This window comes from Pan paniscus, chromosome 2 (assembly GCF_029289425.2).
Source record: "Pan paniscus chromosome 2, NHGRI_mPanPan1-v2.0_pri, whole genome shotgun sequence".
NCBI lineage: Eukaryota > Metazoa > Chordata > Mammalia > Primates > Hominidae > Pan > Pan paniscus.
In genome coordinates, this window is record NC_085926.1 from 132,699,106 (window position 1) to 132,707,261 (window position 8,156).

Sequence of the window (8,156 nt, forward strand, 5' to 3'; positions counted from 1 at the left end):
TCAGGCTTGCAGGACAAGCCTGCAAGCTTTTCCTTATGGAGTTTGACTGCTCCCAAGAGGAAGCAGAGAGCTTGGCTGCCACAGGAGCTGAAGGCGGGTTCCCAGGAGCTCAACTTGACTGTGATTCAGTTTATGCCACTTGTAGACCTTTCGGGCAAGGAGAAGGGAATTTGGCTTCTGGTAGGTTGGGATAGGTATTTGGGCTGGTGTTACCAAGGCACTGTGGTCAGTTAACCCTTCCTGGGAGGGGTTCTACAAATTCCAAAGCATGGGAACCCATGACTTCTTCTGTCACAGGCCCCCTGATCTGCCAAAGGTGCCTGCAGCATTATTTGCTAGTCCCAGCCTCCCATCAGCTGCCCTGTGCTTGTAGAGGAAGCAGGGCAGAGATCACAGGCTGGCCAGGTGGAGAGTAATGGCATCTCCTTCCTCGTTCTCCTCCCCCATCCAAGGCTGCAAGATCCTGCTTCTATTTGCTGCCACCAGCACTCAAGGGTGGGACCAAGGCCTCAGAAAGATGGGAGGCTTACCCTCAGTTATGGGTGGGCACTATGTTGGACTTCCTTCCTGGAGGAGCCGGAGCCAGACTCTTTAGGAGCAGGCAGAGCCGTCTATTATAGCATGGCTGAGAAGGACCTTTGGAGGCCACTCAAGCTATCCACTTAGCACAGGCAAAATGGCACGCATAGAAATGAAGTCTATTTTGAGCATTAAGTTCCAGACACAGCTATTCCTAGTGGGAAGGAGTGAGGAAAAATTCAAGTGCACCCTGCTATGTTACCTCTGACCCAGCTTATCTCTCACAGCAAACCATTTCCATGAACATCATTCTTAAATCACAACTCAGAATAAAGAGGACACAGAAATGACCACTGCCATTTCTCCAACCTCATGTCTTACATTTTCAGCAATTTGCTCTTCTAGTAAGCTAGACTTCAGCCCCACAGCCCACCCCCCACCTTCTCTGACATTTCTGTTTACATCCCCTGATTAAATGTTGCCTCCTCAGCGATGCCATCCCAAATGGCTCTGGATGAAGGTGCATCCCTCATTCCTCCAACAGTCATCCTTCCTGTCACCAGGTGTTTTTGTTTCTTCTACATAGCCTTACTGGAATCATCTGAAATGATCTTACTCATTGTGTTTCTGTGCTTGTTTTTGTGGGGAGTATCTGTCTCTCTCAGTAGAGTTTAACATTCCTGAGAACAGGGACCTTGGCTGTCTTGCATGTCACCATTTTCCCAGTGTCCAGCAGGCAACAGGGACTCAGTAGATATATGCTGAATACAATTGAGTAACAGCAATAACAGCTTTGCCTTACTGATGCAGAGGCTTTCCTGGGGGTGGAAAGCACATCCCTTTGGAGCCAGAGAGAAGGAAAGGGGGTCCCATTGACATGCCCTTGGGCATTATTTCTTAACTGACTCTTTGTCCCCTATGTGGCTGATGTGGCTCCCCTCCTCACCTTCTTATTTCCTCCCACAGGGTCTCTCTGGGTGATGCTGATATCTGCATTCATGCTCCTCTACTATGCTCAGTCACACAGCCAAGAAACAATACAATAAACACTTTACTCTCCAACTTAGCACACAAACTTAATTCTTAACTCAAGGCAATACAATGACATACCATGATACTAATGTAACAAAGAGTAAAATTGCCTTATTGATCCACAAATACCTTCTAAGGAGAATCCTGTAAAATGAAAGACCCTTTTGTTCCACTGAATGCCTTGATGGACTCTTGTCCACATGGGAAGCCTGGAGATGAGGCAGCCAGACAGGGTTCCCCAGGTGGGACAGCTGAAAGACTTTTAGGAATAGAAACGTGCAATGTTATCTTTGAAGATATACATATCTCAGCAAAGTAAATATCTCGATCACCTGAGCCCTAGGTGAAGCCAACTTATATATAAATGCTGTGTGAGAGAGTGTGTGTGTGAACAGAGGGGGGTTCAAGCCCATTTGGGTCAGTATGGCATCGAATAGAGATGTTTTAGAGGTCCATGCATTGAACTCATTAAACAGACAGAAATTTGGGGCTAGAATTGAGAATTCATATACCCTGCCCATATTACCTCCCCTCTTCAGTCTCAGTTATCTGACTTCCAACTGCCAGCTTTGGAGCCCAAAGGCTTTCTCTGAAACCTAGGAGGGCTTCCCTGTCCACCTTGGGCAGGCTGGAGTGCTACGGGGTTGATGTAGTCTGGCAGCTTTTGACCAATGTCTGGTGAGAACTGGTGTATAAATACCCAAGCCCATTGGATGGGATAATTCAGAGGTCTGTGTTCTACATCAGCCTCCAGTTTTGCCACAGGATTAATTTCCAGTCACCTCCGGTGGTGACTGTCTTAATAACATACCTTTATTGTCTTCTTCCTTATCTCACTTCCCCACTCACCTACCTATGTTTCCCTCACCTCCTGTCACAGCGAGGTCCCTATAAGCAGAGCCTGAGACAAGGGTCTTGTTCACGTGATTTAGTGGAGTAGTGTCCTCAGGGAAGAGGAGACAGGGCTGTAAGATGGGGCAGGGAAAGGAGCTGAACAAGGATGCAGTCCTGGCTGGAGCCTCGCTTCAGCCCAATCCCCTGAGGGAACTTCCAGAGCACAGATTGTAACAAAGAGTTAGTGTCCCCTTCAGGTAAGGGGGCCAGCCTTTGGAACCCCTACTTCAGTTAGACATTTTCTGAGGCTTTCCCTGAAGTGGTATGGTAGCATATAGTCTCCAAGCTGAGGCAGTGCCCATTTGTCCAAAGGCAATTCTCCAGAACAGAGGTCAACTGTGAAGTGTTGGCGGCCAATACTCACAGCTGGAGGATGGATATACCTTCCAGTATAGGGGATCCCAGGGAGCCCCAGAGAGTCCAATACGCCCCCTACTAAACTTGCACCCTAATCTCTGTCTCAGGGTCTGATTCTGGGGTAGAGAATGGGAGACATGTTTATCCAGATATTCAGGAGAAGGGAAACCTCAGATTTCTTGACATTATATTCAAGTTCCTATTTGTCCATCTGATTGCAGGGGTTATTTTGGACCATTAGGGGAGTTATCTAGACAGTGACACTTCTCTCTCCATCATTCATTTGGTGTGGAATGGTGCCTCTTCTTTTCAGCCGTCTCATTCTCACTGTCAATCAGCTGTGGATGTGGGGCTTCCCGCTTTCTTTCTGCAGGCACCCCTCCCGGTCTCTGCATCAGGTCTACACACTGAACACTAATAGCTGAAATGACAAAAATTGCCAGGTATTACCAATATAGCCAGTTGCTTTCTCAGAAAGCCACCTCCCCACCCGGTAGTCTGTGGGAAGAAATATCTGTGGTGTTGTAGGACTGTGTCTCTGACTTACATTTTCTTCCTGTAGCCTAGGCCCTCTGGGATACCATGCACCACAACCCATCTCTATGGGGCCTTGACATCCACCTAATTTTTGCCAGTCCCTGGCCCCAGAGAGCCAGATTCTGTTTCCAGCAGTTCCAGTCAGCAGCTGGTTCTGGGGAAGTTCTGCTCAATAGAAATATAATGCAAGCCACATATTTTCTAGTAACCACATTAAAAAGGTAAGACAAACAAGTGAAATTCATTTTAATATTATTTAACTCAATGTATTAAAAATCCATTTCAACATGTCAATATGAAAATTATCAACAAGATACTTAATTTTTTTTTTCATATTAAGTCCTTGGGATCTGGTGTATATTACACTGATAGTACATTTCAATTTGGACCCGCTACATATCAGGTGCCTAATAGGCACATGGGGCTAATGGCTGCTGCATTGTGTGTGTGAACAGAGAGGGGTTCTAGTCTCTGGTAGTAATTTTGCTTTGTTGACATGGCCTACCCACAGGGTCTAGGCTGGACTAGAAATCATGTGAAGCCAGGAGTACATGCTCTTCTTGGTTTGGGGCAGCTGGCTGAGCCTGAAGTCATGATGAGGCTGAGGTGTAATGATGGGTAGGGGTGCTGGAGGCCTGGAGGTCCTGTCCAGTGGGTATTCTCCAGAGTTGGAGGTCATGGGAGCCAGGCAGTTTCTGATGCTGGTGGCAGTCAAGAGGTGGTGAAGATATGACACTTACTTGAGGTGCTAGAGGAACTTTCAGACCAGTGTTTTTAACACTTTTGAAACCATCCCAAGATACTAGCAGGAGTTGGGAGAGATGGACAAACTGTTAGGCTGAGGCTGGTGCTTTTTGGGGATCCAGGACTGCCTCATTCATGTGAGGCCAGATTAAAGCAAATATTGCTGTTCTGTGGCTTGTCTATTAAACATTAGGAAAGCCAACCATTCTTAATTCTAATTTTTTAAAAGGAAGATTTCAAAAGGAAAGAAGTGACAAACACACATTTAACCAGCATGCTTTCTATTGCATTATTGAGTCCTCAGTGAAGGTGTTAAAAAAGGCATATGTTTTGTATTGACCTCTTTGAAAAGCACTTCTGGATTTTACCATTAATAAGGCCCCTTTGGTTCTCACTCTCCAATTAGTTGTGTGATCACCTAACAGTGTTTTGATCTGGACTATATTTCTTGTTTTAATGATTAGTATTTCATACTTTAGACTCCTTGTGAAAAGCAGGATAAATTGGCCTTATTTCTTCTCCTTGATCAGCCACATATAGTGCTCCATAAAGAAAATGATTCTTTTTTTTACTCTCAAATGCCTATTACCTGACTTTTGAGCAAAATATATACTCACCTCATTTTTCAGAGGGGTCTTCATCAATTACTAGACTTGTCTAATTAACTCACTTAACATAATTTAAAACTCGAGAATTTGCTTAATAAAAATACATGGAAATGGTGATTATTGTGGTTTCTAACTTTCACTTTTGGTAGACTTCAACCTTTGAAAGAATAGAATTTTTTCTTTTTTTCTTTTTCTTTTTTTTTTAGATGGAGTTTCGCTCTGTTGCCCAGGCTGGAGTGCAGTGGTCTTGGCTCGCTGCAACCTCCGCCTCTCAGGTTCAAGCAATTCTCCTGCCTCAGCCTCTCAAGTAGCTGGGATTACAGGTGCACGCCACTATGCCGGGCTATTTTTTGAATTTTTTTAGTAGAGATGGGGTTTCACCATGCTGGCCAGGCTGGTCTCGAACTCTTGACCTTGTGATCTGCCCACCTCGGTCTCCCAAAGTGCTGGGATTACAGATGTGAGCCACCGCGCCCGGCTTTAGGCTTTTAAAAACAACAAATTATTTTTCTGGAGGAAATTCAGAATAAATAAAACACACACACACACCAACCACTATAGGAACTATTACACAGTCTTCTCTCATTTGTTCTGCAAGTTGCCTTTTCACAGAATGCTGTATTGAAGATCCACTTATGTTAAGCACAAATAGTTTCACGTCACTTTTCTTTTTTTTTTTTTTGAGACGGAGTTTCCCTCTTGTCATCCAGGCTGGAGTGCAGTGGTGTGATCTCGGCTCACTGCAACCTCTGTCTCCTGGGTTCAAGCAATTCCCCTGCCTCAGCTTCCCAAGTAGCTAGGATTACAGATGTGCACCACCACACCCCACTATTTTTGTATTTTTAGTAGAGACAGGGTTTCACCATGTTGGCCAGGCTAGTCTCCAACTCCTGACCTCAGGTGATCTGCCCACCTCGCCCTCCCAAAGTGCTGGAATTATAGGCATCAGCCACCACACCTGGCCCACATCACTCTTTTTGACTGTTTCATGATATTTGGTAGTATGGCTGAATCATAGTTTAGTCATTGCCTTAATGACAATGACTAAAGTTTAGTTAGTCAATGGCTTAAGTAGCATCTAGGTTATTCTCAATGTTTTTGCTGTTTTTTTGTTTGTTTGTTTGTTTTCTGTTTTGTTTTTTTGAGACAGAGTCTCTCTCTGTCACCCAGGCTGGAGTGCAGTGGTGCAATCTCTGCTCACTGCAAGCTCTGCCTCCCGGGTTCACGCCATTCTCCTGCCTCAGCCTCCCAAGTAGCTGGGACTACAGGTGCCCGCCACCATGCCCGGCTAATATTTTTGTATTTTTTAGTAGAGACAGGGTTTCACCATGTTAGCCAGGATGGTCTTGATCTCCTAACCTCCTGATTCGCCTGCCTTGGACTCCCAAAGTGCTGGGATTACAGGCGTGAGCCACCGCGCGGCCATTTTTGCTGTTTTAAGATTTGCTAGACTGAACACCTTTGCACACTGTCTTCTTATGTGGCTCCATGGTTGTTTCTCTAAGTTGGTGCTGAGCAGCGAAATTGTAATTTATAGAAGTGCCCAGTTTAAGCTTTTGAAGATAACTTCCAAAATGCCCTATACAGTAAAAATTTATTCTACTACAATTCATACTTTTGCTATCCATATCTTTGTCTACATTTAATATTAGTGAACATTTGCTTCTACCAGCCTGTTGTGTGAAAAATTATATCAATTTTATGCTGGTAATGTAATTTTTCTATGGTAAATATATGCAAAATAAAAAATATAGTGTACATATATATGAATACACAATTTGAATATTAATAATAAAACAGGCACCCAAGTCCCTACCGCTCAGCTGAATATTGTCTTAGAAGTATCTCATGTGATCCTTTCCAGTTGTGCAGCAATAATTCACTCATTTTTGCTCCTGTATAAGAATACACCATGATTTATTTTTCTATTTTACAATGATGGACATTTGGGTTATTTCCTGTTTTTTCCTATTATGGATTGTGAGCCTATAAGCTTTCTTATGTCTGTCTCCTGGCATACATGTGCAAGGACATTGCTAAGGTATTCTCAGTCGTGAAATTGCTGAGTTCTAGGTATAGTGGAGAGTGACAAAATGAATTTTATCCACCCAAAATCATTTTCCCCATCTTACACATGGATGTTCATCTAGACTGCATTTCCCAGCCTCCCTTTTAGTTGGATATGGCTATGTGACTAAGTCCTCACTAGTGGAATTTAAGCAGCTTTCTATTCTGCTACGTTAGGATCAGAGCCTTAAGGTGGTGGGTGTACCTCCTCCATGCGTTCTTCTCTTTTCCCACCAGACAAAACCAAAATGTGGTGGTGAGCCAACTTCAATTTTGCAGAAACTGACTTGGAAAGAACTGATTACCTGAAGGACCGTGAGGATCAAAGTTGTCCCACTGACCAGGGTGTAAACTTTGGAACTGATAAGTGAGAGAGGTAAGGTAAACTTCTTTACCTTTAAGCCATTTATTGTTAGTATCTTTATTATGTCAGCCTGTACTTACTCTAATTAATACATAAAGAAGCACATGTTAAACTTCACTGAGTGATGCCATACTCCTATCCAAAACCTTTGAAGCAATTTACACTCCTACAGGCATTTTATGACAGCTCTTGTTGCTCTGTATTCTAGGAACCCTAGCTATTGTCTGAGTTCATTATGTTTACCTATCAGTGGGTGAGTAGCATTATCTCAGTATTGTTTTCATTACCAAATGAGGTTGTACATTTTTTCAGATATTGTTAGCTTATTCATAGTTACTTGTATCTGAAATGTCTGTTTGAATCTTTTGCCCCCTTTTTAACACTGGATGCTTTTTTGTAGTCAAAAAATATAATATAAAATTTTCATTTCAGCCATTTTAACTGTATAATTCACAATGCTATGCAATCATCACCACTATTTATTTCCAAAGCCCTTTTATCATTCCAAACAGAAACTCTGTACTCATTAAGCAATAACTCCCGATTCCTCTTCCCCCATCCCCTGGTAAACACTAATCTATTTGCTATCTCTGTGCATTCACCTACTCTAGATATTTCATGTAAGTGGAGACATACAGCCTTTGTCCTTTTGTATGTGGTATAAAAATATGGAGTGCTTCACAAATTTGCATGTTACCTTTGCAGAGGAGCCATGCTAATCTGTATCATTCCAATTTCAGTAATGTGCTATCAACGCGAGCACTTGGGTGCTTTTGACACATTTATTTCATATTGATTTATAGAAATTCTTTATATATTCTAGATACTAATACTTTTTAAATTAAGTTGCAGATAGTTTCTCTCAGTGTGTGGCTTAACTATGTTTATGGTGTCTTTTTGCATCAAAGTTTTCATTTTATTAATCAAGTGTATCTGTATTTTCCTTTGTAGTTTGTGCTTTTTGTGTCCTGTTTATGACATTCTCCTCCTTACAGCCCACTTCATTTAGCTATTCTCCTAAGTTATATTAAAAA

At 42.8% G+C, this 8,156-nt stretch overlaps 1 pseudogene; it reads right to left on the reverse strand.

Moving 5' to 3' along the window:
• Nucleotides 1–7,784: 7,784 nt before the first annotated feature.
• On the reverse strand, nucleotides 7,785–7,885 carry LOC112439408 (U6 spliceosomal RNA; annotated as a pseudogene).
• Between the last annotated feature and the right edge of the window lie 271 nt (nucleotides 7,886–8,156).